General features: G+C 36.0%; 1 protein-coding gene across 9 annotated transcripts in view; it reads right to left on the reverse strand.

Annotated features, from left to right (window-relative positions):
- The window catches only part of RNF111 (ring finger protein 111), a 127,932-nt gene that overhangs the window by 58,359 nt on the left and 45,250 nt on the right, over positions 1 to 24,323 (reverse strand). The window contains exons 1-3 of one of the 9 annotated variants that reach the window (XM_081291886.1): positions 13,829 to 14,223; positions 12,897 to 12,942; positions 12,136 to 12,236 (exon numbers count right to left, since the gene is read on the reverse strand). The exons of 6 other annotated variants lie outside the window; for them this stretch is intronic. The gene's annotated coding sequence lies outside the window, so the exon portion shown is untranslated. Of the gene's footprint in view, positions 1 to 12,135; positions 12,237 to 12,896; positions 12,943 to 13,493; positions 13,741 to 13,828; positions 14,224 to 24,323 lie in introns of those variants that run through there. 2 more of the 9 variants (XM_081291884.1, XM_081291885.1) reach the window with 2 other exon arrangements.

A 24,323-nucleotide genomic window follows, 5' to 3' on the forward strand; every position in this document is an offset into this window, starting at 1 on the left:
CTGTCTTTTAACTTTTTTTTTTTTTTTTGTGGGGCTGGGGATTGAACCGAGGGCATTGTGCATGTGAGGCAAGCACTCTACCAAGTGAGCTATATCGCCGGCCCTATCTTAACTTCTTAAAGTTAAATAGTCTAGCAATTAGGGAAACATATCAGTAGGTAATTAAAATACACTAGATACTAAGTGTTATGATATACGCACTATAACAAAACAAACAGGAGTAGAGCCTAATTGTATAATTTGTTATATATGACAGCAGAATGCATTTCAAAAAAATATGGAATGCTTCACAAATTTGCGTGTCATCCTTGAGCAGGGGCCATGCTAATCTTCTATTGTTCCAATTCTAGAATATTTGCTGCCGAAGCCCGGAACTAATCTAATTTTGAAGGTGAAATTGTACAAAAAGGTTTCCAGAAAGAAAAAAAGAACAAAATGAAATGGGAAGAAGGAACACTTGATTGGCCTATTCTCTGTGGCAGAGGTTCACTGAAGAAACCATACACTTAATGATGAAGTACACATAAAAATGTATAAAACAAGTTACCTGAAGGACTAAAAGATAAAACCTGATGATCAGAGAAACAGTCTGCAATTCTTCATGATGTAAGTTTTTAAAAATAACTGTTTTCATAAAACATTTAAATCTCATGGGTTTATTTTTTAATTTCAAAAATGACATATCTTTTTTTAAAATGATATATTTCTTAAAAGACAAACATTAACAATGCTAATCTTGTCTAGAAGTGCATAGTTAGCAATATCAAGTAATATATTAATTAAAAATTAATTATAACATGTATTCCAAAATTTGGTTTTAGACATGATATCATGTAAGGGAACAAATGGAAGGTTCACTATATTCTCAAATGATACAATGCTGAAAAAGGGCTGCATATAAGCTGAATAACAAAATGAGAACATGAAAATAATCATAAAGGCTTAGAATAATCAATAAAATTATTTTAAAATAAAAATGTTAATATAAAGCCCTACAACTAAGTTCTGCACCCCCCCCCAACTCTGTGTCACAGACAGAAAAAGGGAGGGAGGACACACATAATAGGGGGTGGGTTTTCTGGGTTTGCCCTATAACTAAGTTCTCCCCGCCACACATAACTCTCTGTGACAGACAGAAAAAGGGAAAGAGGACACACATCATATTGGGGGGGGGGGGGTTTACTAGTTTTTTTGTTTGATCACTGAATATCAATTTGCCTAGACTCAAAGCATCCAATTATGAGACACTCAAAAATCCTCTAACTCTGGTACAGTTCTAATAGACTGATTCATGTGTAATAAGAAACAAAAACAATATAATTCTACTTTCTCCTGTCCTTTGTGTTATCATCATACATTTTACTTTTACATGTCATTATCTCCAAAGCATTTCTATGTTCATATTCTGGGAGTATAATCCTTGTGAAAGTGAGGCAAGATCCTAAGAGAACTAACTTTATCCCATTCTGCTTTTTACAGAAGTGACCAGAGATGATGATTTTATAAAGAATCTTTAAAATCTGACAAGAAAGAAAACTTTGATATTCGAATCTGAAAAAGGTGATCAGATGTTAGCAGACCATTTCTCAAAGGGGGGGAGGGGTACACAAAAAATGTTCAGTATCTTTAATCATCAGAGGAATGTGAAATTAATACCATAGTAAGATATCACTACAGGGCTGGGATATGGCTCAAGCAGTAGCGCGCTAGCCTGGCATGCGTGTGACCTAGGTTCGATCCTCAGCACCACATACAAACAAAGATGTTATGTCCGCTGAAAACTAAAAAATAAATATAAAAATTCTTAAAAAAAAAAAAAAAAGATACCACTACATACCCAACAAAAGGCTAAAAGTAAAAATTTTAAACCAAAAACCACTAGATGTTGGCAAATACATGTCGTAATTAGAACTCCACACAAAGCTCTTTGGCAGCTTCTAATAAAGTTAATTTTACATAAATCTAATCTAGTATCCAGTAAATTCATGCCAAGGTCTGAAAATATGTCTACAAAAAAAATCTATATATTTGTTTTGTTTTGATTTCTTTTTATGGAGCTGAGGATTGAACTGAGGCCTCACACATGCTAGGCAAGTGCTACAGCACCAAGTTACATTCCCAGCAAGACCTGTATATGAATTTATAGCTTTACTCATGACAGCCAAAACTGAAGGAAAAATAATCCTCAACAAGTGACTGGATAAACAAATAGCAATGATAAAGAACTACTGATACATGTTATAATATGTATGGAACCTCAAAAACAAGAAATTAGAGACAGTTGTGCATGCATGCCTGTAATCATAGCCACTTGGGGGTCTGAGGCAGGAGGATTACAAGTTCAAGGCCAGTCTCAGCAACTTAGCAAGGCCATAAACAGTTTAGTGAGACCCTGTCTCAAAATAAAATAAAAAATTTAAAAAGGGCTGGGGATGTGATTCAGTGTAAAGCAACTCTGGATTCAATCTCCAGTACCAAAAAAAAAAAAAAAAAAAAAGCCAAACTAGCTAAACTAGGGGAAAAAGAAAATAGAACAATGGTTGTATCAATAAGGGTTAGGGGAAAAGATTGATAAGGAAGGAGAATGAGGGAACTTTTTGAGGTGATGATTATGGTCAATTTTCTTCATTAGAATCTGGATAACACAACTGACCAAATATATTGTGTCCAGGTATGAACATGTAACAATGAATCCAAAAATGCACCTATAAAAAAATATGGAGGGCAGGGGTTATAGCTCAGTAGTAAAGCACTTGATTAAATAAAGGTATTATGTCCATCTACAACTAAAAATATTAAAAATATATACAGAAAAAAAATAATCTGAGTAACACAAATGCATGCATTTAACAAAACAACAAATGGTACACTTAATGTGTACATTTCACTGAATGTAAAATTTACTTTAAAATCAAAGAACTATGAACAAATATCCAACTCCACTTAATGAACTAAAGTTATAGTTTTTGCAGGTAAAATGCATTGATGTCCACCAATTATCTATTTATTTTTATGTGGTGCTAAGAATCAAACCCAGCTCCTCGCACGTAGTAGGTGAGCGCTCTATTGCTGAGCCACAACCCCAGCCACCTAAAATTTATTTTAAAATCAATTTTTAAAAGGCCTGATTGATGGATGGTTAGAGGAACGTAGATGACTAAAAATGTAATGAAGCAAAAAAGAGCAAATTATTACTTGTAGAATGTGGGTGGGAGGGAAACAGGCATCCACTGCAAATTTCTTTCAATTTTTCTAGTGTTTGCAATATTTCATAATAAAATGCTAAAGGGAAAATACTTGATGAAAAAAAGATGACTTACTTATAAGAGCAAAAGTATATTTTATATATATATATATAAGTTTTATTTTTATTTATTCAGATATTGAGGACTTAACTGAAGGGCACTTTACCATGAGATACATAACCAGCCCCCCCATCCCCTTTTATTAATGCCTAGCATATATAGTTTTACAACTAATCTATTGTATCAAAAATCAGATCAGTGGTTGCCTGGGAATGGAGGAAATGATGTCAAAGAACAAAAAACAACTTTCTAGGGTAATGGAAAGTTCTACTTCCTAAATAAGGTGACATGGATGCATACATTTGTCAAAACTCACCAAACTGCACAGTAAATAGGTGCCTCATAATTTATATAAATTATGCATCAATTTAGTTGATTTTTTAAAAGAGAGAAAGAGAGAGATTTTTTTTAAAGAGAGAGTGAGAGAGGAGAGAGAGAGAGAGAGAGAGAGACAGAGAGAATTTTTAATATTTATTTTTAGTTTTCGGTGGACACAACCTCTTTATTTTTATGTGGTGCTAAGGATGGAACCCAGCACTCCGCGCATGTGAGCGCGCTACCGCTTGAACCACATCCCCAGCCCAATTTAGTTGATTTTTAAATAAATTCACTACAGAAAATCAGGAATGTAGAGAAAAGCACAAAAAAAAATTAAATTCCCCCTAATTTTACCACCCAAATAAAAAAATCACCAAGTTTTTTTTTTGGGGGGGAGGGGGTGGGAGGTGTTACTGGGAATTTAACTCAGAGGCACTTAGCCACTGAGCCAAATCTCCAGCCCTATTTTGTATTTTATTTAGAGAAGGGTCTCACTGAGTTGTTTTGCGCCTTGCTTTTGCTGAGGCTGACTTTGAACTCGCGATCCTTCTGCCTCAGCCTCCCACTTTTCTTTTTCTTTTTCTTTTTTTTTTTTTTTTTTTTTTTGATATGAGGGATTAAGCCCAGGGACACTTAATCACTAAGCCACATCACCAGCCCTTTTTATTTTTTCTTTTGAGACAAGGTCTCAAAGTTGCACAAGACCTCAACAAGTTGCTGGGCTGGTCTCAAACTCACAATCCTCTTGCCTCAGCCTCCCCAGTCACTGGTGGCGCATGCCCAGCTCTATTCTCTCTTTTGATAATGGCTATGTCCACTAAAAATAAATACTCTTCCCTGGACTGGAAAAGTAGCTCAATGGTACAGCACTTGCCCAGCATGCATAAAAGCCCTAGTACCACTAAATAAACAAACCTTACTGTTTTCCTTAGAAAGCAACAGAGAAATAGTGAATTTCTGAATACTGGAATTCTTTACTCAGGTAACTCAAAACTTACTGACTTAAATCCCTACAATCCTATAGCTGTTGTGATGGTTACTAACCCTCTAAATTGATTTGCTGACAGATGGAAATATTTACTGAAAGGGGGTTGTTGTAAAGAGCACACAAAATATACATGCACATGATAGCTTCTATTTTTTTTAATATTTACTTTGTATTTACAGTTGGACACAATACCTTTATTTTATTTATTTATTTTTACGTGGTGCTGAGGGCCTTGCACATGCTAGGCAAGTGCTCTACGGCTGAGCCACAACCCCAGCCCTCTACTGTTGCTTTTAAAGTTGAAGAGCTAATCAGTTTTTTTAGAAATAATCCAGGCCAAAAAAAAAAGTCCACAAAGCTTCGTTCCCCTGAGTTTCTCCCCCTCCCCAAAGGGTAGACCTTCTATTCTCTAGAAACACCCACCTCAGATTAGAGATTAGTCTACCTTCTTCTTTTTTTCTAATGTTTATTTTTTAGTTGTAACTAGACATACAATATCTGTATTTTATTTATTTTTGAACCCAGGCCCTCGCACGTGCTAGGCGAACGCTCTACCTCTGAGCCACAACCTCAGTCCCTAGTCTACCTTCTTATTTGAGTAAACATCAAATCCCTCTAGAAGACCAAACCCCTGAGTTGTTAAAGCCAACGCAAAGGTCAGAATAACAAAACAAAACAAGAAAACTGAATACCTGTCCTAATGTAGGCTCTACCTTGGGGAGCAAAACTGCCCAAGGAAACAATCTCTCTCAAAAGTACTATAACCTTATTTAGATAAAATTTGTTTTTGTTCTGTGTATATGATTTAGGTCAGTCAAAATATGTAACCTAGATAATATTAATTAGAGAACATAATTATAAGAGAAAACAGGAAGAAATACTAACATTGTAATGACTGAAGTTAAAACCATACTGAAAACTGGGGAGAATACCTCTGGATAGAAATCATACCTATAGAATAAACTCAACTACATGAAGAAGAAAACATTTAAACCATTTAAACTACATGTGTTTGCCCTTCTACTCACTAATTATATGCCTGAAATCTCGCACAATAGAATATAAAATTTTGCTATCCTCTAGTTGGTCTCATTTCTCATATGTCTCTCATGATAGGAGCATCTTCCTGTGCCATCAGACTCTAATGTTTAGTGCCATTTAGCTTCCCCACATCATGGGCCAACACACTACTTCATCTGGTTTTTAACAATGAAAATGTGATTTGTTCCAAGGCTGAAGGAAAAACTGAACTGTTGGACATTACGAGACTGTATGTCTATAATTTATATTTTATAGGCAACTTCAAGATTTCCAAGGTTATTTGTGATTAAATGCCATTTTTGCTTCCTTGGACCAGTGTAATCGGAACATAAAGTGAAAATTCTTGTAGCAAGAACCAAAAATAGCCCAGCACGATAGTGCACACCTGTAATCCCAGTGAATGACTCAGGAGGCTTTAGGCAGGAGGATCATAAGTTCAAACCCAGACTCAGCAACTTAGTGAGACCCTAAGCAATTCAATGAGATCCTATCTCTAATAAAATATTTTTAAAAGGGCTGTGGATGTGGCTTGGTGGTTAAGTGCCCCCTGGATTCAATCCCTAGTACCAAAAAAAAAAAAAAAAAAAAGAACCAAAAATAGGGATCTAGAAGATAGGAGCTGGGGATATAGGTCAGTAGTAGAGCATTTGCCTAACATGTGCAAGGCTATCAGTCTTATTTAAAAAATATCAAGTCTATGAGTTAGGCACTATTCTAGGTACTGGGGCTAAGCTACAAACAAGATCTAGAACTCAGCTGGAAACAGTGATACAAACGTGAAATCCCAGCTTCTCAGGAGACTGAGGCAGGCCAATTGCAAGCTTGAGGCCAGCCTCAGCAACTTGGCAAGATTCTGTCTCAAAAATAAAAGAAATAGGGCTGGGGATATGGCTCAAGCGGTAGCGCGCTCGCCTGGCATGCGTGCGGCCCGGGTTCGATCCTCAGCACCACATACCAACAAAGATGTTGTGTCCGCCGAGAACTAAAAATAAATATTAAAAATTCTCTCTCTCTCTCTCTCTCTCTCTCTCCTCTCTCACTCTCTCTCCTCTCTCACTCTCTCTTTAAAAAAAAAATAAATAAATAAAAGAAATAAAATTTTAAAAATGGGAATTCAGCTCAGTGTTGGAGCATCCCTGAATTCTATCTTCTACCATTCAAAAAAAAAAGAAAATAGTCCTTGTTTTCATGAAAATTTCATACAAATGAGTAGACACAAACATTCAAAATATAATTAAGGAGAAAAATATGTGTTCTTAAGGAAATAAATGGTAAAGGCTGATCATCAACAAGTTTCTCTCAAGCTAATAAACTAAATCATAAGAAAAACTAACCACAGGGAAAGCCAAAGTTCTAGAGAGGGTTTTACTTACTGGAAGAAGAAAAAGTAAGGAAAGATCTATTACAAGTCTAACATAGATTGGGGGATGGGGGTAGTGGAAGAAAGAGAAATGGGCTCAGAGGTAGTCCAGGGCCTATAAAGAATTGTATGCCATGTTTTTATTTCATGTTATCCTTACTAAAAAACTATTCTCACCAGAAGCAGAGGAGAATGCCTGTAATCTCAGTAGCTCTGGAGGCTGAGGCAGAAGGATCAAGAGTCCAAAGCCAGCCTCAGCAACAACGAGGCACTAAGCACCTCAGTGAGAACCTGTCTCTAAATAAAATACAAAAAAGAGTTGGGAATGGGGTACAGTGGTTGAGTGCCCCTGAGTTCAATCCCTGGTACCCCAAAACAAAACAAAACACTATTCTCTCCAGGGAACTGAGGATTGCATAAGTTAAACAACTTGCCTGTGGCCTGACAACAAAAGACTGGATTTATAATTTACTAGCTTTGATGTATCTATCTCTCCCTATCTCTCTCTCTGTCTCTTAAAATTGAATGCATGGTTTCAAGAGTTTTGCTCATAATTCAGCCCCTATAACTTTATTTTTATATAAGATTATTATATTACTCAACCCTAATTTCTAGTATTTATCACAGACATTTCCAGAAACTTGGACTCCACAGCAGGAGAATGTTAAAGGTCTAATAGAATGTAACTGCTACAAGATAAAGTACTAGCTAAATACTATGTGAAGACAGAAGGGATAACTATTGATTCCAGAGATGAAACCAAAGTTTAACAGATGAGTCCTTAAGTGAACAATAAAAATAAAATCATATCAGAGGAATGGAAGGAAGATGGGTTATAAAAATAAAATGGTGAATTCAAGCAATACTAAGGTATTCTGTATTAAAGAACATAGGTGTTCAAGTAGACTCTCGTCTTGCAAAATAAATCTATTCACCAAATATGTAAAAACTGTGTTTGTTCATTTATTTAAATATGATTTTACCACCAAGAACTGGGAAGAGAGACCAGTTTCAAAACTTGACTAGAGGTTCATAAAGGTTAGTTGCCATGTATAATTCAAAACTATAATAATAAAACTTTTCATACCATTTCATTAAAAATCTATTGTTCTGTCTTATACTTTATATAAATCTTTCACCTATCCATAGTTTTGTAATATTATGCACTAGTCATTCAAAAATACTGAATTATGCACATCTTCTAAGAACACATTTTATTTAACAACAAAACACACAAACACATTTGTTATTATCACCTCGAATCTTATCAGAAAGACCCAAGAAATTGCCAAGCTCATAGTGGTAGATAAGTTTTCCAAAATGTAATATTTGCTTCAAAAAATAAATTTTGTCTAGTCAATAAATTGTGTCTGTTGTATTCCTTGAAGTGACAGGCTCACTTACTTTTGAGAAAATGAGCAAATACCCAAGTTTACATAACTATAAATTTACCATTCTTTCAAATAAAAATGTTCCATGAAAAAAAGTGATACTTTGCTGTTTGAAAGGCAACTCCATCACACAAGTTCTTTTCCTCAAGACAAATATACTTTGAAATGCAGAAGTGTTTTATAGCATCCTTTCCATTTTGCCAAAGGAATGTTAAAAAGACTTGTGAACAAGGTTCAAAATTAACAAAATTAATATTCCTGCTTATAAAGATCATTTTTAATGAAACTGGCATTTTTAAGGCAAACATATAGTTTACGTTTATAACTGAAGAGTATAATAATGAGTGCACTTTTGCCAGTATCTTGATTCATACCACAGCTGCTTTTGCACCATCAGTGCAAATGGTCAACTAATGTTGACAACAGTTACACAGTAAATAAGAACTGAGTAGTATTATGAAATACTTTCAACCTGGAAAACTTCCTAAAACATTCCAGGATCTCCTCAAGAGTCCACAGACTATAATTTTAGAACTGCTGATCTGAATACACATACAAAATATTAAGAGAAAATATATCTCTAGGATAAAGAACTGGATAGTAGAAAGATAAAGATGGCAAGGAGCTTCATTTTTCCCTGTACATTCTTTCCATTTTGAAAATTTGGTACCTTCTTTTCTTTTAAAAAAAATTCTTTAAAAAATTAGAAATGTAAACTGATATCAAAAGTAAATAGACAACAAAGCAAGATCCCAAGTGGGGAAAAAAAAAAGGAGGAGGAAGCATACTACTAAGAAATATGAAGGTAGGGGCTAAGGGTGGAGAGCTCACTGGTAGAGTGCATCCCTAGCATGTGAGGATGTGAGCCCTTCTGTTCAATTCCCAGCACTTCTGCCTTCCAAATAGAAATACAGTACGAGGTGCTAGGGATCAAACCCAGGGCCTAGGGCTATAGGCAAGTGCTGTACCACTGAGCTATATTCCCTGCCCCTAGAAAAATAGTTTTTAAAAGGCATGTTTCCACTCATGGAGAACTAGGGAATTAAAAGAATAATAGCATGGGGGGAATTATGTTTTTCATTTTAAGCCTTTTTAAAAAAATATCTTTTAATTGTTGATGTACCTTTATTATTTATTTATTTATATATGGTGCTGAGGATCAAACTCAGTGCCTCACACATGACAGGCAAGTGCTCTGCCACTGAGCTACAGCCCCAGCCCCCATTTTAAGCCTTTTGATATGGACTTTTAAAACAATTTATGAATAGCAATTGATTCACTAATAAATTCAAAATATTACTTGGAATAAGCTGAGGGCAGTGGTATATGCCTGTAATCCCAGCAACTCAGGAGTCTGACAGGAAGATCCAAGTTCAAGGCCAGCCTCAGCAACTTAGCAATGTCCTAAGCAACTCAGTGAGACCCTGTCTCTAAATAAAACATAAAAAAGGGCCGAGGATGTAGCCCAGTGGTAAAGCACAACTGGGTTAAATCCCCAGTTAAAAAAAAATATTGTCGGGGGCTGGGGATGTGGCTCAAGCAGTAGCGCGCTTGCCTGGCATGCGTGTGGCCCGGGTTCGATCCTCAGCACCACATACCAACAAAGATGTTGTGTCCGCCAATAACTAAAAAAATAAATATTAAAAATTCCCTCTCTCTCTCTCTCTCTCTCTCCCTCTCTCTCTCCTTCTCTCCCTCTCTCTTAAAAAAAAAAATATTGTCATTATTTGTTTCATCTAGCTCATCCCCAGTTTTTTTGCACAAAAGTATTTATTTTTAAACGAATACTAGACATTTACCATTTTTCTCCTTCATGCCTCCATTTCCATCTCTAAAAAAAAAAAAAGTGGGCATTTTCTTACAAAATATGATGTCATTAACAGCCTTATCAAAAAATACACAATAACACCTTGATATCATCTAATACCATTCACATATAGAGTCCGCCAAGTGTTTCAAAAATGACTTTTTACAATTGGTTTGAGTCTGGATTTAAATAAGGCCAATTTATATCAGTTTGCTACACATAAAATAATTTTAATCTATTTATATCTACAATTATGAAAAGTCTAAAAGACAAACCAAGCAATTAATTTACACTTGAAAATTCTCCAGAATAATCCAATCTAATGTATCTGCTGTTTCTGTCATCTACAGCCCTCTTCCTCTAGACTGTCACTACAGCTGACTCTTTCCAGTCAAAAATCAAAATTATTACCCCTGAAAAATGGCCACCTTCACTACTCAATTCATAGTAGAACCCCATCTTCCATTCATTATTTATTTTGTGATCTTACTTTCTTCTTGGCACTTACCACCACCTGAAACTATTCTGTGTATTTTGTTTCTGCCCAAAAGAATGTCTACTCCATGAAGGCAGAGTGCCTTTCTACTGAAGACCAATGACAGTGCCTAGAATATGAGATACTAAATAAATACTTACTGAGAGACATAAAAGCATAGTATCTCAATTTAAAATGCAAATTCAGGAAAGCATTTGGTTTTAAACATCTGTAGCTCTCTTCATCTAATGGTATAAATTGAGTACCTGTAGCAACCTGGGCAAGCTGTTACCAAAAATCTATGGGATTTAAGAAAGAACAGAGGTGTCAGACACTCAAATGTAATTCTAGACTTTAAAACAATAATTACAGGTTTCTGAAAGAAAAATTATTCACAATGATCTAAAAACAGTTACTACCTAGAACAACAAACATAGCTTCATCATAGGTTTTATACATATGTAAAATATATACAGGCTGTCTCTCCCTCTAGAGATAGCCCACATTCTCCCTTGAAAGCATATTTCTTGCTTTACCCCAAAGGCCTTTCTCTCCAGATCACCTCCATTCTCCCTTGAATATGTATCAACTTTCCTAAATAAACCTCTATGACTGGGAGGGATTAGATGGGGAGATAGATATTATTTCTTTCTGGTAATTTGATCATGATTAAATAACCCAAACACCTAAAATACAAGTCATTAAATTTGGGATCTAGAATAAACCAGAATTACCTGTCCTATACTTTTCAACAACTGAGAAAGCTATGAAGACCAAGAAAGCTTTAACAATAAACTCAAAAGATCCAATGTATAGCAAGCAAACCTAAATCTAAACTCTAGATCTCAAAAATGAATAAAAAATTCTGATTTCTGTCTCTAGTTCTATACTTTTTTTATTTTTAGCTGTAGATGGGCACAATATCTTATTTATTATTTTTATGTGGTGCTGAGGATTGAACCCAGTGTTTCACACATGCGAGACAAGCACTCTACCACTGAGCTACCACCCCAGCCCTAGTTCTACACTTTCATAAGACAATGTCACTCCCAAAGTTAATGTCAATTTATAGCATATTTTAATTACTATCATTTTTTGTACTGTCATCTTTCTACCTATTGAAGTCCTAGCATAAGGTTGGGGGTCAAAACAGGGGCACATATAAATATTTAAGTAAATCATGATACCAAAATCCGTCTAACAAAAATAAAAGGAATGTCTAGCAATCTAAAGGATTTATAATTTTGTGAGTTTTTTTACTTCAGTTTTTATTTGAAAATAAAAATAACTTCTTAGGAGTATCCAAAATGACTATTTCTTTGCTTTATACACTTAATCTGCTGTTTTCTTACTTTAAAGATCAATACAGCTGTGTTTCAGTTATGTGTAGAAATACAGTACCAAAGTGAAATTAACATTTTTCACTGAAATGAGATTATTTTTACTATACCTTTCTTCAAACCAACTCTAAGCCAGGGTACAGTGGTACACAACTGTAGTCGGGGAGTCTGAAGTAGAAGAATGGGTTGCACCCAGGAGTTCGAGACCAGCCTGGACAATACAGCAAGACCCCCAAAGCAAAAAAAAAAAAAAAAAGAAAGAAAGAAAAGAAGGAAAAGAAAAAGAAATCAACTCTATTTCTAGTGAAACAACTAGAAACAAACAGGGACCAACACACAGCAACCAAAAGGGAAAGAGACAGAAGGATCCACACACATAAGCTAGTACCTCTGATAATCAAGGAGACTCTTCATAATTGTTTCTAAAATATTGTTCAGACCAATTCATGAACACCCTGGCTAATTCCTGACTAATACTGTAAATCATAAGTGTCAAACAAATGAGCAATAGATGATAAAGTCATTTGTTCAAGGTTAAATGGTAAGATTGATCAAAGTAAAATAATTCAAAGCTTAAATAAATTTAAATTATTTTCAGAATAAAAGAGCTTCCTTCTCATTTCTTTTGCCTCACAGATGTAACCAAAAATTATTGTTTAACAGTTATTCAACTGACATGAACATTTTTACTAAAAAATACAAGGTAACAAACTATCAAACGGAGATCTTCACACACACACACACACAAAAAAAAAACTAAGTAAAACCAGTATTACGGAAAGAATTTCTATATAATCTCAAAATCACATTCAAGCTTTTGCAAGCAATGACACACACACGTACACACACACAATGGGAAAGGAAATGGAACCTTAGCTTATCTTTTTCTCAGTCTGTTCTTTTTGGTTGTAGAAATCCTTAAAATAAGAGAAAAATAAAACCAAATGAAATAAAGTTTGGATTATCAGGTTCAACATCTGTAAGAACTCCTACAAGGAAGTCTATGTCCGCTTGCACATTACTACTCAGAGTACTAAATTCATACTGCATATAAATCAAGAAACAGGAAAGCTTACAACAATACAATGGAGTCACCCCACACCACAAACATGAACAAATTAAATGAATATCTTACACTTCCTGGTATTTTTTTAAACGCTAAAACTTACACTTGCGTTAAGAAATATCTGTAAGGCGCTACTATAACCTATTTAAGAACTATGGGGGCAAACCTTTACTGCTGCAGTACAGAACAAATATTCCCACAACGGCACTGCTACTGACTGATTTTAGGCAATACTAGAAATATTTTTCTTTTTTTAATGACCAACAAACCAACTCCACACAAAATCTGACGCGTCTATCTCTCTGCTGTTCGGCCGACTACGTTTCCTTGATCATAGAAGAAGGCAACTCCCTAACCGTCAGGATTGACCTAGCGCCCTCCAAGTCCCCGGGTCCGGGTTACCTTCATCACTCCATTGTCAAATCGAACTCCCACGCCTCAGTCCTCAGCCCCCATCCCGAGACTAGCGAGAGGCGAACGAGGAAAGAAATCCCGTCGCCCCCAACCCAGCACTGTAGGCTGTGGGTGTGTCGGGAGGCAAAAGCTTTACCCAAACACAATTAAATCTTCTGCTGAGACGGGACCCTGAGTCACTACGGAGACAGCAGGCAGCGGCCGGTCGCCGACCCCAGTCTTCCGCGGCCGCAGCCCTTCCTCTTTCTCCCCTCCGGGCCGGCCCCTCCCCCGTTGCGCGCACGCGCGGCCTCAGCCGCTCCCCTCCCCCCTGTTTCCCTCACCTTAATCATTAGCCACCCTCTTCCCAGGGTCCGGGAAGCACAGATCCAGGAAGGAAGACAGGAAAGGTAAGGAGGGGAAGAGGATGCGTCGAGAGCCAGTGATCTGCGCCTCAGAACTCAGCCTGAGAGGCCCTTGTAGTCAAGCGCAGCGTCTGTCACCGCCACCAGAACTATACGTGCGGCAGCGTCTGGATTCGGCCCAGGCTAACCCAGCTTGGGTTCCGAGTGCTTAATGTTATCCCACAGGAACTTCCTCTCCGAAACTACGGGTGTTTCTATGCTGCTCACACAGAACACCTCGCCACCATCACCGTCGCCGATGCCGCTCTCCTACCCTGCTGCCGCCGCCGCCGCCTAACCAATCCCTCTCCTACAGGGCGAGCGCGACACTTGGGGGCCTTTACGACAGTTCGGAAAGCAACAGCGCACCAGCCTTCACGCCTCCATTAACAGCTGTTTCTTTCTGCGCTTGCTCAGATTGTTTCTGACGGCCACGCCCCCTTTCCCCGGCCCTGCCCCTTTGTAGTCGTTTTAACAATCTGTTGAAACCAACTGATGTTACAAAGCTCATTATTTTATTTTCTTAAACGATTATGCGTTCAGTATTTCAGCATAATTTTGACTGTATCTTGATTTAAGTTTTTCCTAACTAAAAATTACAACTACAAAATTAACTAACGTACACTTACAACAAAAACATGGTTTAATGTCTTTCACAATGAATGAAACCCAAATCATCATTACGCGCTAATGACATGAAGATCACATCTCAGTGTTGTGAATTTACTTCCGAAATTGAGTTAAAGGTGGTAATAAATATCCTGGGAACTCTGGCTGTACAGTCGTAGGAGGCTTCTTAATTATATTATGAAAATCAGTTAAATAGCAAACGTTTCGTTATGTCCACCAGGACGTTGTAGGGACGGTACATATATTCTGACATAAGTCAGACAGACTTCCCTTCAAAAACTCAGTGATATCCCTTAGCAGCTGTCTGATTTATTAAACTTTCATAAATCTCCAATAAATCGGGATAACATTATTTGCCTCAAAATGTTCTTATCTCATGTAACAATTTATATAATGCTCCAAACATTGCTTACCAATTTCACATTCCATAAACATTAATTCTCTCCTTTTGCATCAGCTTATCTTTCTCAGTACTCTTCTGTTCACTTATGTTCTCCATATTATTCAATGAAGAAAATATTTTAAATTTATAAACAAGGGGAAACTGGAAGCACATTGGACCAGGATTTTCCTCAATCCTCTTGTGGTCTCACTCTAAATATCATATTTCACCTGTATCATCTATTTTCATGATTTTAACTGCTAGAGCCTAATGACCTCTCAAGCCTTATTTCCAATTCTAGCCTTTTTTCATAAAGTTCTTGACTTGTGTCCTCAATAAGAGGACAGAAAGTCAATGAGTGTACATGCTGCAAAACAGGAGGGTCATTTAAAAAGGAGACATGCCTGATGCTTCCAAGGGAAGCCATATGGTCACCAAGACCTTGACCCATCCTAATGCAGATGACACTAACAGAGCTAAAATGCTGCTCACGGGTTCCCCAAGAATCAAATTGATGTTCATAGCTACCCCATCATCCTTTTCACTTAAGATCCTCCTGTTTTGCAGCATGTACACTCATTGGCTTTCTGTTCTCCATTGGTCTCATTAATCTCCCTTATCGGGAGGTTATGTGGCCGGGAGTTGCAAAGCTTTTTCCCCTGTCCGAGGTTCAGGCTGACTTAGAGGGTAAGAGCCAAATATTGGATACTTTGGCCCCTTTATTTTCACCTTAAGTGAAAAGTTTATTCAATTATAAAAGGTACACTAAAAGAATTATGAAATTTTTAATGCCATTTAATATTGATTACATCTTGAAATAATATTTGGAATGTATTGAGTTAAATTAGTTTTCTCAAGATGGGATTATTCCTCCCCACTCCCCAGGGGACGTTTAATGACATTTGGCCATATTTTTGATTGCCACAACTCAAGGATGATGGGGTAGCTATGAACATCAATTTGATAAAGGCCAGATATGCTGCAAAACATTCTACCCTTACATGATAAGCCTCCACAACAAAGAATTCCCTGGCCCAAAATACTAATAGTAGAGTTGAAAGCCAGGATTAAATAAAAAAATATTGTCAAAATTAATTTCACTTGTTTTTTTTTAAAAATAATATGGCTACTAGAAGATTAATCATATTTGTAGCTCACCTTATATATCTATTGAGCTTAGCCATTTCTAATACTTCCTACCCATAAGTATATGGATATGAATAAATATAGATTTATTGCATTTACATCCTATCCTAAAACTTATTAAACTTATTCTTTATTAAACTTATTCTTTCCTGTCTCAGTCAATAGCACCAGGTTATCCAAACTAGAAATCCAAAAGTCATCTATGACTTTTCTTTCCTGCTTCCTACCTCTAATCAATCAATAAAACCCTTCCAATTTTGCCTCTGAAATACATCAAATCCCTCTGTTCCTCCACATATTCTTCATCCATCCAGGCCTTTTAGTATCTTTAATGTTTATTTGTTCAGTAAACATTTATCAAGCACTTACTGTGTTAGACATTATGTGAGACCCAGAAAGTACTAAATATAGTATAGCCACCCTACTTCCAGTGTTTTTACAAAATCCAGAAAGTAAATCCATTATTTACACTATAATGTGGAAGGGTTAAGATGACGTGGTAGTTCTTTCTCAGAGAACACAAAGATGGTACACTATAGACAAATCTACAGGAAGTGATGTTTGAACTAAATTTTCCATCATGAGAGAGGGCAGTTAAATAAAATCAAAAGAAAAATAATATTCTAGGCAGAAAGATCAATATATGCTAAGATATGATCTTCTGTATCTGAAAAAGCATGAGTGAAATTATCTATGAAAATCTACTGAATGTGTCATATGTGGAAAAATCAAGAAATGAGGGAAGAAAATCAGATATAAATGGATCAAATAAGGCTTTTTTTGGCTTAGGGAAAGAAGTTAACTTTTTTTACTTAAAACTATGAAAAGTCATTAAAGAAATGAATCAGCAATAACAATCAAATATGACTATTACAGATGCCATTATATAAGCAGAATAGGAGACGGGTCAGAGCCGGGCAAGAATAGTGGAGGGAGACCAAATGAATGATAGATAAAATTTATGAGGATTGTAGAAAGGAGAATGAGAAGAAACAGAAAGATACAAAAAAATAGGAATACTGGATGACCAATTGTATATATGGAGAAGGAGAAAGAATGTCAGAGGCTTCCAGATTTATGATGACAGGTAAATAGTGGAGTGGTGATGCCATTCAAGAAAAAGAATGTATGGCAAAACTCAACTTGTGGGGTTCATGGGACTTTAGATTGGAGATGGGACCTGTCTTTTTTGGACAAGTATAATTTGATTTTCCCAAAGTGGAGATTCCAGCAGGTTGTTGGACATATGGGTCTGGAGGTCAGGAGGGAGCACTGGATTAAAGCTAGAGATTTAGACTCCTTTACCTTACATGTGATAATTGAAGCAATAATTTTTATGAGGTCACCCAAAGTATAGTAAAAGGAGACAGTTACCCAGAGAAGTCTTATATTTTATAGGTTTAGAATGAAAATAAATTCCAGGAGGAGATGGATGATGGGCCAGAACAAGAGGGAAAAAAAATAACAACAACAAAGAGATACAGAAAATAAGTCAAAGGGGGAAAGAGTTTCAACAGTGAATTGGGTAACCAAACACTCATGAAATATCTATTAATTTATCAATAAGGATATGTGTAAACAAGAGCACATTCATTGTCTTAAATATTTTAAAACAGGGTTTCTCAGCTAGGGGTGATTTTGATTCCCAGGGATTGTTTGACAAACTGGAAATATTTTTAGTTATCACAACCAAGGAAATGCTGCTGATATCTAAAGGAATGTGCTAAATATTCCACAATGAATATAACAGTGCCCCACAACAAAGAATCAGCTGGACCAAAATGTCAGTAATATCTCAGTTGAGAAGTCCTAGTATAGAAAGAAATAAACAGTGTAGTCAGTCAAGGACTAGTACCATTCTGTGCAATTGGTAGTAAATGAAAAAGGGGGACATACCTACGAGAACTTTGAGTCAAGAAGAGTGATACTTAAATCCTCTTGTCATGTTAAAGTGAAAGAATGAGTAGAAGAAGAGAGGTAAATATAGGGATGCTCACTGTAAAAAAAATTCCTGTAGGAGCAGAGGAAATGAGATTCAAAGATCATATGGAAGAATTTGCCTTGGATAGTAGAAGAGCTAGTGAATATGAAGGAAGAAGTGATTGTACAAACAGAATTAGATTTGTTAGCTTCAGGTATGGTATCAGTGGGGAAGAAATCAAGAGTTTACTCCCTTAAAGATCTTGATTTCCTCTGAAACATGAGATAGGACCATCTACCTAGAGAGAAGGTTTGTTAATAACTCAGCAGAGAATGATAAAAAATTACAATAGTTATTGACATAATGGCAGACAAAACAACAAATATAAGGCAGTAGATCCAGAGCAGAAAAGGGGTGGATTGAGATTGCAAGGGGGTGGGAGATAGCAATCACATATAATTGTTTCCTGATTGCTATGCTTCTTTTGGTCACACCACCATTAATTCAAACTTAAACCACTGTGAGGGTGTGGCAGAAACTGAGATACCAAATTGTTTATCATTCAGTGACCCTCCATCACCTTCAGGTTAAAGTCCTAAATCCTCAGTTTAGCAAATAAAGTATTTCAAAATCCAGAATATTCCAGGGTCATTTCATACCACCTCTTCCCACCATCCTGCCCCTGCCCTGCTTAGACTTCAGTGGACTTCTCAAACTCTTACTTGTCTAATTTTTTTAAAGTATTATTCCAATACAACCCTTGGATTTGCCCTTGGAAGCTAACAAACCAAATTCTGTTTGTACAATCCCTTCTTACCTATTTCAGAAGAAGGGATATCTCTTCTATTCAAAGCTAATTTTTTCATCTGAACTTTCAATCTCACTGCTCACTCAGGTAAGCCTACTTTTATTTCCGTTATCTTTTACCTTTCTTTTTCTATTGGATATTTTCCTTCAACATACCAAGAGGATTCAAGTTTCACCCTCTCTGCTAGATATGTGTCTCTTTTTTTTCCATTGCTCTGCCTTTGCACCTACTGTCCCTTTTGTCTCAAAATACCTTCCCCTTTCCTTTACATTTCATCCATGTATCATCTGCTTAAAAAGTTTTGATGTTGTTGTTGTTGTTGTTGTTGTTTTGGGTACTAGTGATTTGAACCCAAGCTCCCCTCCCCCAGGCAAGGAAAGTGCTCCAAGCTACAGCCTCAGCCCTGCTTAATAAACTTACCCATTCCTCTAAGTCTTCCCAGGGGCATTTCCTTGCCTCTTTCCCCCTTCCTGAAATAATTACTTCCATTTCTGTATACTTCTCTTCAATATATGTGTACACTTCTACTATAAGTATTATACTTATTTACATACACACCTGTCTCTTCCGAAGCACTAAAATCAAAGAAAATATCTTTATCTATTTGGCAGAAAAATAGCATTCAATAAATATTTATTGAACCATACGTACTGAAGGAGATTGGGATTCCATTCTCAATTTTGCCACTAAGAAACCACAAATTTGCCAGCCATGGTGGCTGTAATCCCAGAAGCTCAGGAGGTTAAGGCAGGAGAACTACAAGTTCAAAGCCAGCCTCGGCAACTTCGAGGTACAAAGCAACTTAATGAGGCCTTGTCTCTAAATAAAATCAAAATAGGGCTGGGGATGTGGCTCAGTGGTCAGGTGCCCTTGATTTCAATCCCTGGTACCCTCTCCCCACTCCCCCCAAAAAAAGAAACCACAATTTTTTTTTTTGTACCTAGATATTTAGGACCTTGATTTTGCTGAGGCTGGCTTTGAATTTGTGATCCCCCTGCCTCAGACTCCTGAACCACTGGGATTATAGGCAGTGCCACCACACCCATTAATAAATTCTTAATCTTAATACAATCACTTGAAATCTCTGAAAATTAACTTTAGTTACTTGTGGAAAGATCAGGATTATTCAAATATACTCAAGGCAAATTCTGCTTTCCTGAAACTGCAATAAAATAAAGATTACTAAATTGGCCTGCATAGATGGGCCAGCAGTGACTAACTATCTGCCAAGCAGGGATCTGAGAAGTTATATCTAAAAATGGAAATACTAAACTGAATTAATGAATCACCTAAAATAAATAGGAAAAAAAGAAAACTTCTACAAATTATCAAAGTCAGAAGGAAAGACTGGGATGCACACAATCCATTGCATATTTCACAACTGCATAAACTTTGCAATAGAGAGTAATTAATTGTGCAATCAGCTTTGTGAAAAAAGGAAGCAAATTGAAGAAAACCAAGCAAAGTTTGAAGATTTAATGCAATGAGAGAGGGAAATACTCATTGAAAGTATTTACTAAACTATTTCCTCTGCTTTGGAAAGAATTAAAAGGATTCTCAGAGATGTACTAGTGAGAATACTTAGCAATTCATATTTTGCTTTCTTATTGATGTACAAAGATATCACTGAAAATTGAAACTGAAATAATTCAATCAATTCCATAACTGTTCATTTGGTTAAAGTAGCTCAGCTCCTTGTTAAAATTTTGTTTATATATAAATGTGATTTCAGTTTACATTACTGTAAACAGAGATGATGTTTAGCTTATGAACTATGTATAGTACCGTATAATCTTTATTGTACAAAGAGGGAGAGACAGAGGGAAAAGGTAGTCAATAGCCTTTATTTCTTTTAAACTGTTTCAAAGTCAGTGGAATCATAGATTTGAAAAATGTGAGGAGCTATTTGGTATGAGGATAATTTCAATATACAATTTTGATGAATATTTATCAAACTCTATGATTCTCTAATTTATTTGGAATGCAACCTTCAAAATATATTTAAATTATCAATGTGCTATCTGTGGGGCTCAGTTCCTGAATAACTGAGGTAACAAATTATGGTCTAATGAGGGGCACAGAATTTCTGGAATTTTGCAGATGACCATTTGAAATCTTAGGTATCCTAAAATGTTTCTGGTTATTAGGTCAAGTTATAGGCATGTTTGAGGCCATCTAATTATATGAAAGTATATTTTAAAAATAAAACTAGGGGGCTGGGGTTGTGGCTCAGTGGCAGAGCGCTTGCCTTGCACGCATGAGGCACTGGGTTCAATCCTCAGCACCACATAAAACTAGCAAATAAAAATAAAGGTATTATATGTCCACTACAAGTTGTTTATTTAAAATAATAATAAAAAAACTAGAAAGATGAAAGAGAAAGCCATCATCAATCATTGGCGATATATGGCTAGAATCACAATTGAGGAGTACCAACTGAGAAATCACTCTCAGAAAATAACTTATTGTTAATCACAAATATTTTTATAGTCTAAGTTAATCACAGACTTACCATTGAAATTTTACATTATTGCTTTAATTCTTCTGGAATGATTTCACAATACTATTTTTGAAATTCATAATTTCTGAAGTGTTCAACTTTGTCAGCAACAAGGAAAACATCCACAAGTTTCTGATTGTTAAAAAGTTAAACTGGATAGCCTCTCCAAAGTCCTTTATAGTTCTAAAATTTTGTTTTGCTTGAGAATTAATTAAGTTATGTGGAAATTGGAAGTATTCTAATTTCAAGTGTGATTTATATACTGCTTGACTTTTTGCAAATTCAAAATAGGAAGTAAATATGCTTCTGTGTATTTGCTTTTCATTATTTATAGGTCATGCAGAATTTTCCAGAAACATTAAGAGTTTCACTCAGCTGCCTTAGTATTAATTTAATTGCATAAAGTGTATCTTGTCTGTGATTTGGGATTACAGGATTGCAGAGACTGTGCTTTGTTTAAAAATTATTAGTAGCGGGCTGGGGATGTGGCTCAAGCGGTAGCCCGCTCGCCTGGCATGCGTGCGTCCCGGGTTCGATCCTCAGCACCACATACCAACAAAGATGTTGTGTCCGCTGAGAACTAAAAAATAATAAATATTAAAAAAATTCTCTCTCTCTCTCTCTCTCTCTCTCTCTCTCTCTCTCTCTCTCTCTCTCTCTCTCTCCTCTTTCACTCTCTCTTTAAAAAAAATTATTAGTAGCTTTAAAAGACTAATATATTTGGAAAGTATTCAGAAATAACCACATAGAAGAAGAAAGAAGAGAATGAAATTAAACTGCCCCATGTACTAAAAGCAGATTTTTTTACTTGACAACTTGGATCTGAATGCCATTAGTACTCTGGGATCCTGATAAGAGTTAAAATATTTTTAACTTTTGATAAGAGCAATAAGTCACTATTACGCTAATGTTTTAGAAATTTGGAAAGATAATTTGGAGATTGTAATTAGTTTTTAATCAATTTAAATTATTTGAGATTTTAGTTGATTTTTTTTTTTTTTTGTACTGGGGGCTGAACCCAGGGTGCTTTCACACTGAGCTACATCCCTAGCCCTTTTGATTTTTTTCTTTTGATACTGGGGATTGAATTGAGGGGCACTCGACCACTGAGCCACATCCCCAGCCCTATTTTGAATTTTATTTAAAGACAGGGTTCTCACTGAATTGCTTAGTGTCTCACTTTTGCTGAGGCTGGCTTTGAACTCTTGATCCTCCTGCCTCAGCCTCCCAAGCCACTGGGATTACAGGCGTGCGTGCACCACCATGCCCGGCCCCAGCCCTTTTTAAATTTTATTTTGAGAATGGGTCTCACTAAATTGCTGAGGTTGGTCTTGAACTTTCTATCTTCCTGCCTCAGTCTCCCAAATTGCTGGGGTTATAGGTGTGTACCACCTCATTTGGCTTTCTTGACTTTTAATCAATTGATTAAAGTTAATGACCAAACTGTGAAAACTTATTTATATGAATCATACAGATAATAAAAGCTTTCCACTCTGAACCCTTCAAACGCTAATTTAGGATTGGGTTAAATTAGGAAAGAGTGCCACCTACTGAATCAAAATTTCTTAAACATCTCAACATTAAGTTGATTTTGCAGAATATGTAAAAAGAGCTGAGATTTAGGGATTTTTTTCTTTTAAAAATGTACATTTAAGAGGATTTTCATACAGAAAATATTTTTACTAAATTTCCCCTTCATTAAAAGATGAGGCTAGCCACATGTGTTTATCATTACCAACATCACCTTAAAGATAATAAAGGGATTAAAAAGGTACAAACCCAAAACAACAAGAAAATGGGAGGTCATATTTGCAAGCAATTTATTCCATCAAATGTCTGAAAAATAGAAATCAGAGAACGTGTGACTATTTAGCTGAGTGACAAAGAGCTATACCATAACCTATTGTCAGATTAGGCTGCATCAACAAGCAAGTGATTCTACCTTGCAGAATCAAGAGAGGATAGGAACTCAGGCCAAAGGCAAGGGAGGCAAAAAAGTGAAATAAAAAGAGAGCAATTGTAAGTCTCTCTGGGACAGACCTCTCCACCTTCCTCTCTGCCTCTCTTTAGGCATCTAGAAGGTCTTTCAAGTCCTAGGATAAAAACAGGGGCAGAGAGTTTGTTCTGCAAAGAAACAGATTGAACTAGTTGAGAACTAGAGTAGCTGGTGTGACAAGCTGCAATGAATGTTTCCCATTCTAACACTAATAGGCCCCACCTGCCTATACCTGCCTGGCAGTGGGCAGCGCCCTTTTACTCAGACTTAACGCTCAGTTTTTATATTACAGCATTTGTAAATATTTATTGATAACCAAGAAATGCCAAATATTTGAGGAAAACCTGTAACATATGAAGGACCAAGATAAACATTTTTAAAATTATAATAAAGAATGAAGATATCATCAAATAGGGGGAAAATATTTTTAACCTCATATATTCAGAAACTAAAAATGATACTGCATTCTTATATCAGGGAAATGATATTATAAAAAAAAGCAAGAAAGAGTGCTTAAAAATTTAAATTATGTTTTATGAAATTAAAATTCAATAGAAAGGCTGAAAAAAATAGATCAAAATATAGTTAGCAAACTCTTGTCCAAGAAAAGGAATATGAAAATAAAGGAATATGAAAGATCTTATCTCAAATAAATGAGTTAGCAACATTTGACACATATACCTATACTCTCACCACTTATATGTCAAATACTGTGATTCTATAACATTTTTTAGACAGTCTCTTTATTTAATATTTAGTAGTCAATGGACGTTTATTTATTTGTATGCAGTGTTGAGAATCAAACCTAGTGTCTCATACATGCTAGGCAAGCACTCCACCACTGAGCTACAACCCAGGCCTATAACATTTAAATCTCACAAAACATTATTACATTGCATACCCCGCTATTTTCACAGTCAATGTGATTTAGATTTGTTCTCATCATAATTATCACTTTCTTTGGTCTTCATGACTTTCTGCACCTCTTATCTTTCTTGCAAGATTATTAATTTTTTTACATGATGAACAACTTCCAGAATATCATTTGGTAG

The sequence above is a fragment of the Spermophilus citellus genome, assembly GCF_964194105.1.
Source record: "Spermophilus citellus genome assembly, chromosome: 4".
NCBI lineage: Eukaryota > Metazoa > Chordata > Mammalia > Rodentia > Sciuridae > Spermophilus > Spermophilus citellus.